The sequence below is a fragment of the Neolamprologus brichardi genome, chromosome 8 (assembly GCF_056152115.1).
Source record: "Neolamprologus brichardi isolate AB-2024 chromosome 8, ASM5615211v1, whole genome shotgun sequence".
Taxonomy (NCBI): domain Eukaryota; kingdom Metazoa; phylum Chordata; class Actinopteri; order Cichliformes; family Cichlidae; genus Neolamprologus; species Neolamprologus brichardi.
This window is the reverse complement of record NC_142111.1, coordinates 18,571,087-18,578,261: the sequence shown is the minus strand read 5'-3', so window position 1 is coordinate 18,578,261 and position 7,175 is coordinate 18,571,087.

Genomic DNA, 7,175 nt, shown 5'->3' with positions numbered 1-7,175 from the left:
TGTAACAAACCCTGAAAGGTTGTAGAAGACAAAGACTGACAGCACCGTTAGAAGTAAAAATATTACAACAGTATATGCATATATACAACTGGGGTCATAAATGACCCCACCACTCCACTTTAAGGTTAAGAAGAATATTTCTGTCAGGAACGATTCAGATACGAAGGCTGCAGAGATTTAAAGATCTGAAATGCCATATTGCAACTCCATTAGTTTCTGTAGTAAATTTGTGTTAGTCTGGAGGAAGCTGTAATATTTGAAGTCCATTTAGGTAACAAGTAAACAAGTTTATTTCTTGTTTATGGTTCAAATTATGAATGAGTCTTTGTTGTTTGTTTGTTTTTCTTCCCTTCTAAGTAAAACCTCAAGACATTAATCTTGACAGCAAGGTTGCAGCTACACGACGAGCACCAGCCTGGTCATTCATTAGCTTTTGTTCAGGGGCCACAGTGATATAGTTTTGTACTTTGTGGTTTGATCAAAGGATCTCTCTGCCTCATCTGCTGTCATCAGCAGTTCCCTGATCTGCTGTGCGAGCGACACGCAGCCATGAGAGAAGCGAGAGGGTGAGACAGACGCGAGATATTCAAAAGGCCCATTGTGCCTGAATCATTCATTAACCTCAGTCACAGGCATCAATAATTAATGAGGGAAGTGATCTAGTGATTTCCAGTTTGTGACAGTTAGCACAAATAATTATTGTCAGATTCAGTTGAATAATGTGAAAAAGAAACTAAAGCCAATTTATCACTTCTGTATGTTTTCATATTTAGCATGCTTTCATTTCAGAGTAATAAATAATACAAGACAGAGTGAAAGTCTGGCTCACTATAGGTTTAACAGGTGGTCAATATGTTATAATGCCATATTGCAAAGGCAATAGCCTTTGTTTAAATCAAAAACATAAACATGTTTAAATAGCCTGGTTAAAATTTCCCCCCCTTTTTCTCTCTCACCAGCTTTCCTGTCTTCTCACTGCTGTTGTCTCACAACAAAGGCTGAAAGCCCAAGAAATCTATAAAGAAAGAACACAAAGCAAAGCTAAGGTTTATAGATATGGCCTAATTCGTGCCACCAGACATTAAATGCGATGCATCCACACCTTGCCCTCCCTTGACAAAGCTATAATAGGACTCCTGGTTCATGTTGTCCTCTTGCTCGACTGGAAGTCAGCATAAGCCCATGTTTAGTGGCACTAAATTGCTGGAGGACCACCAGCAATTTAGTTATTAATCTTGACCAAAGAGGTAGAGCAAGATTGCAAACTGAGACATTCAGGTGAGATTCACCAGCGTGCTGAGAATAAAAGCATAAAATTTGCAGTTTTGACAGCAAATGATTGGTTTTTGACAGTTTCAACACTGGATTTCAAGAGCTGATGTTACAGGAAAAAAACTAAACTAAAACCTAATAATATAGCACCTGTAGACCTAGCAGTTTTGTTGATACACCTTCGTCCCTACAAATGTCATTCTACAAGCAAAACGCCCACCTTTTATTTGTGATCTGTCTATGCATGAATGCTGTTCCTGCAAGTTTATCTGTGCAGCTGTTTGTGGTTAAAGTCATAATTTTGGGAACTCGTGGTTTGCACACGTGTGAATGAATTTAGGTCGCAAATTCATCACAAATCCCTCCGGGATCTCCAGGTACATGTTTGTCTCCTCCGAGGACTTGAATTCTCCTCTTAATCCCATCCCCCACATAAAATGCTCCAATCTTCTCCATTTTCCACCATTTGTTCATATTTTACCATGTGCTTAGTCCTTGCATGTGTAAGTTAATGTAATGCACTCAGATTTATACTGCTTATCTAATCTTATGACCACTCAGAGCGCTTTAGACGTGTCAAATTTTAACCATTCAGCACTCTGTTACATACTTACATCCATGGCCAAGTTAGAATCACAAGCATGTCTCTGGTCTGTGAGAGGATGTATTCAAAAGCATTCAGAGGAAACCCATGCAGGCATGCAGGCAAAGGGACAACATACAAACTCCACTCTAAACAGATACATGTAATAATTTTTTTCTGTTCTTTTCTAATCCACATTTTGAGTGGGTTGAAAATTTATGGACCTACGAACAAAAGGAGTACAAAGGATCTGTTGTATTTTTAAATAGTACTTAATTTGTGTGTGTCTGTGGAGGTGAGGCTGTCCTGGTGTCCTGGTGTCCTCCACAGAGTTTGACGTCACTACCAGGTTGCTCAAGTTGTCTCTTGAGTCAGCAGAGGGGCAGGGGGGTATCACGGAAACAACCTGCTGATCTTCCGGTCAGCGAAGCTTTTTCTGGTGTTTTATGCATAAAACATAAAAAACAGTCAGACCCAATGGAGTGCAATTTAGAGATATATCTGCTGTAAATCTCTGTCTCACTTCACAGCAGTAGCCATTATATCAACATAAATTTATAAAAATGCTAATGCTCCACACTTTTACTTGTTAAACATGACACTCAATTCACTCCCATTGATAAAGCACAACCAAGATAGCGTGACGGCCTTTCCTAACATGCTGACATAATTACACGCGTACACACAAACATATGTGTGTGTAAATGATCCACTACTCTACAAAGAACCAGTGCTGAGCTTGTCTGAATGACCTGTGCTTACACATGTGGACTCTGCACATAAGATAAGATTAGATTCACTTTCTGCGAGCATGTGCAAATGTTCATCCATATGCTTAAACAGAGGAGACAGAATATGAAAAGCATATTGAATAGTAGTTCATTTTGCAACATATGTCCAAATACATATGAGGTTGATCAGGCTTCAAATCTGAATGCTTTCAGTTTCTGGTACTGTCACTCTGTTGTCATTTAGAAAATAAAATCGAGAGTAATCACTCATCCAGTAGTCGTTATCTTTCTATTGTTCTGTTTTTGTGGTACAGCTTTATCGATTGGTAAGGGTGACACAAACATCAAGCTGGAATCAGGCTGGATTTTAGTTTTGTACGACAGGCAGGATCAGAGAGAAAGGTCATACCCTAAGCTGAACACTCATGCTTGCTCTCTGTCTCCATTTTGTTAGATAAGAAAACAGCAGTAAAGATAATCTTAAGCTGTATATACAACTGAAGCTAAAGGATTGTGGATGTATTCAATCCCATTCAGGTACAGAAAAAAAGGAAAAGAGAAGATAAAGATCTTCCACATCATCAAATTTAAAGATACAAAATGCAAACCAGCGAGTCACATGATAGTAAATTCAAACCAAGCATCTGATTGGGAAGAAATGGGATTTAAGTGAGTTAGAACACGACATGGTTGTTGGGTGTCAAACAGGTTGGTTTGAGTAATTCATCAGCATCTTTATTTATAAAGCACTTTAAAACCACCACAGATGAGGCAAAGTGCTGTACATTGGAACTAAATAATAAAAACACATAAGATATAAATAAAAAACAAATAAAAGAAAAAAAATAATTAATTAATTAGTTAATAATTAATTTAATTACAAGAAAAACTAAGTATCACTGAGGAAAAGGCCAAAAAATAAAAATCAGTATCAAGACATGTTTTAAAAGTGGACAGAGAAGGGGCCTCTCTAACGTGCAAGGGCAGGTTATTGCATAATTTAGGAGCAATGATAGAAAAGGCCCTGGCTCCTCTGAGTGTCCTCCTGGATCTTGATACTTCCAGGAGCAGCTGACCTGAGAAACCCACAGGGTTTGTAGGGATGAAGACAGGACAGGAGTTATGCTCTCCTTTATGATTTCCTGTTAGCGTTGTGCAGCGGCATTTTGAACTACGAGAGAGCAACGACTGACTGACTCTCGCATAAAGTGAGTTACAGTAGTCCAGACAGGATGAAATAAAAGAATGGATCACTGTTTCAAACTGCTGCCTAGAAAGAAAAGATTTCACTGTTGCCAATAAGTGCAGTGCCACCAATACCCACTAAATAATTTAAACGAGATGAATATTGTGGTCTACTGTGTCAAAGGCAGCAGTTAAGTCAAGCAAGACCAGCACAACGTGGTTACCAGAATCACAAGCGAGAAGGATGTCTTTAAAGACCCTCAATAATGCAGATTGTGTGTGATGAAGGGTTTTAAAATCTGAAAATCCTCAATGATGCTGTTATCATCTAGAAAACATTTTAGTTGAGCAAAAACAATTTTCTCTAAAACCTTGAAGAGAAAAAGCAGTTTGGAAATAGGCCTATAATTAGCTAATACAATGTGATCAAGGGCAGGTTTCTTAAGCAGTGGCTGCACTACTGCCTGTTTGAAATTTGCAGGAACCACACCAGAGGACAGACTGTTGTTAATAATGGCAAGAAGAGACTTTCCTATAAAAATTTATTTAAAAAATCGTGGCGGGACAGGATCACGTGGGGAACCCGAGGACTTAATATGTCCAACTACATCCTCTGAAATGGAGAGAGTCACAAGTTCAAACTGAGTAAAAACAGCAGTGCAAGGGACAGAGACTCTTTTGGCCTTTTAATACCAACTGAGTATTATTCAAATGCCACAGTGTAACGGAGTATTGTTGCTGACCATGTCTTTGTGACCGTGTCTCTGACAGCTGCATCCAGCAGAATAACACACCATGTCACACAGCTCCCTAAACTCCTGAAACTGGTTTCTTGAACAAATCTCAAATGTTCTGCACAGTCACCAAAGTTTACTACACAGAGCAGCTTTGGGGTGTCATGATTTATATCATGGATGTTTAGCTGACAAATCTGCAGCGACTGTGTGATGCTATCATGTCAGTGTGGACCAGAATCACTGAGGACTGTTTCCCACACCTTTTTAAATCCTATTTCATAAAGAATTAAGACAGGGGCTAACCAAGGTACTAGCAGAATTTGAAGTAAGTGCATGCAGAACAGAAGAAAACTAAAACACCACCTACATTTTGACTATCACATGACTCACTTTAACCTTAATGTACCTCCTACAAATTAACAGGCACACAAGAATATAATTTCAAAAGACAACCTGAAAGCAGTGCTGATATAGCTCACTGGGTTGAGCAGGCAACCCACCATGCTGTAAGGCTATTGCCGAGGCCTGGAATCTGCCTCAGGCCATTTGCTGTCTTCCCTTTACCCTCTAAAAGAGGATAAAAAAAAATCCAGGCACATTCTCACCATCATACGGGGCACGTCTCAAATTACCTTATTTATTGCCTCTAGTATCTTGTAACATTTTGAGCATACCTGCTCTTCTTCAGACAGTAAAACACATCTTAAATCACCTGTGACAGGTCACATGACTGTCACCAACAAGAACAATAAGAAACACATCTTAGATCTTACACAAACAGATGATAACTGAAGTAATACATGTTGCCGCATCATAAGCCTGAACAATCAGACATATAATTTCTCAGGCCATATCTGTTGATTAGACAGATTGCAAACCTACTCACCATTTAACCACAGTGTGACATATACATAGTTCTTCTCTCCCAACTTTCCTGTCCATGCACAACTGTCATGTAACACAGTAACAAATCTTGTCAAAAAATGACAAGCTGTTATTTTGTTTGTTTGTTTTGTAACAAGAGCTTTTACTCCACATACTGAATGAAGTTGCAAATTCCAACTTGCAGACAGTTTCTTCCATTAAGCACACAGTTGTCATCACTGCATAAGACTGTGTTGTGAGATTTAAGATACAAGTTTCTTCATTTTCTAACCAACTAAGCAAAACATATAAATGCAAAATGTAAGGAAGTCATGGTTATTTCTTTGGCAGTCAATCCTGTTCTTTGGCTGACACGTAAAACCGAAATCAGTCTGAGAACTTTGAACAGACCACCAGAGGTCACTTTCATTCATATCTGCTTTCACGCACTTTTCCATCTAGATATGTTTTTATAATTCCACAATAAAATCATTACTAACAGTTACATGAAACTGTAGGTCTTCATTTCATTAGGATATTAGTGCAAAGTTCTTTTTCATCACTATAGCAATGCTTTCCAGTTTATCTTTAAGATCCTTCCCTCTGCCTGTTTTCCTCTCTCCACTGACACAGATTGATTTATGGCTTGTTCAAAGGGTATTCGCTGTAATGTCATTGGCTGAGGGCCTGACAACACCCACCCAACCATAGGGGTGTGTCGGGGGAGGAGAAGAGGGTAGGAAAAGGTAATGGTGGCTTGACGTAAACAGGGCTAGACCCAGAGGACTCGTGTGTTGCTCTCCCAGGAAGCACATGTGAGTTTAAACCTGGTCTTCCTGCCTTCCTGCGTGAGAACGTTGTGAAACTAGAATGTAAAATGGGATCTGACGAAACTGGACTCTGCCTCCACCACCTCTTATCTCCACTCTGTGTGGCTGCACACTTGGTGAAACCACAGTGAACAGGGCTCTGAAACAATGTGCAAGGCACCAACGGTCATCTGGGTCACCTTGAAAACCAATATGGTTACAGTACACCTAATAAATCTGCTGAACTATAGCATGTTGAAAAAGATTACAAAATAATATTTCCCCATGTTTTCTTTGATTATGGTGTTATGTCATGATATTGTGGTTGCTGTGTATGTTATGATATCCTTCATTAAAGAATCAATATTTATAAATATGGCCTTATATCGGTTATTAATGTTACTGATCTTTAATTCCCTTTGATTTGTTCTTAAGTTGGCCTATTCCACTTTTCATTGGTTTCTGTATACATGATTTTAAAAAAGGTGGATGGCCAAAACCCAATTAATAATAACAATAATAATAGTAAGATTTACAATTAACCTCTGTGAGTAAGGCTCAGGATTCAGACAACTCTGAGGGCTCTGTCTGCAGCCGGACTTTCTACTTAGATTTTTATGATGTCACTGAGAGCAGATATCCTTAATATGGTCATTTCAAGCACTGTCAGCACAGGGGGGTCCGCCCACCTGCTCTTCAGACCTGTTTGTTCTCAGTCAGAAGAGAACAAAACAACTTGTTTCAGGAAGTTGATAACATGAGGGTCTTTACACATAATAGCATATGAAGAAACACTTTTTGCATTGCCAACAGGTAGTTATGTTCCAAATAAAGATTCAGAAAATGAAGCACAAGGAGACCATGAGACTGCACACTGCTGCTATGAGACCTCAAAATCCTTTCATACCATGCAAAATGTACTCAATGGATTCAAAGGTTTTCTGGAGTGGGATTAATTTGTGATTTATTAGTCTAATAAGCTAAAGAAAACATC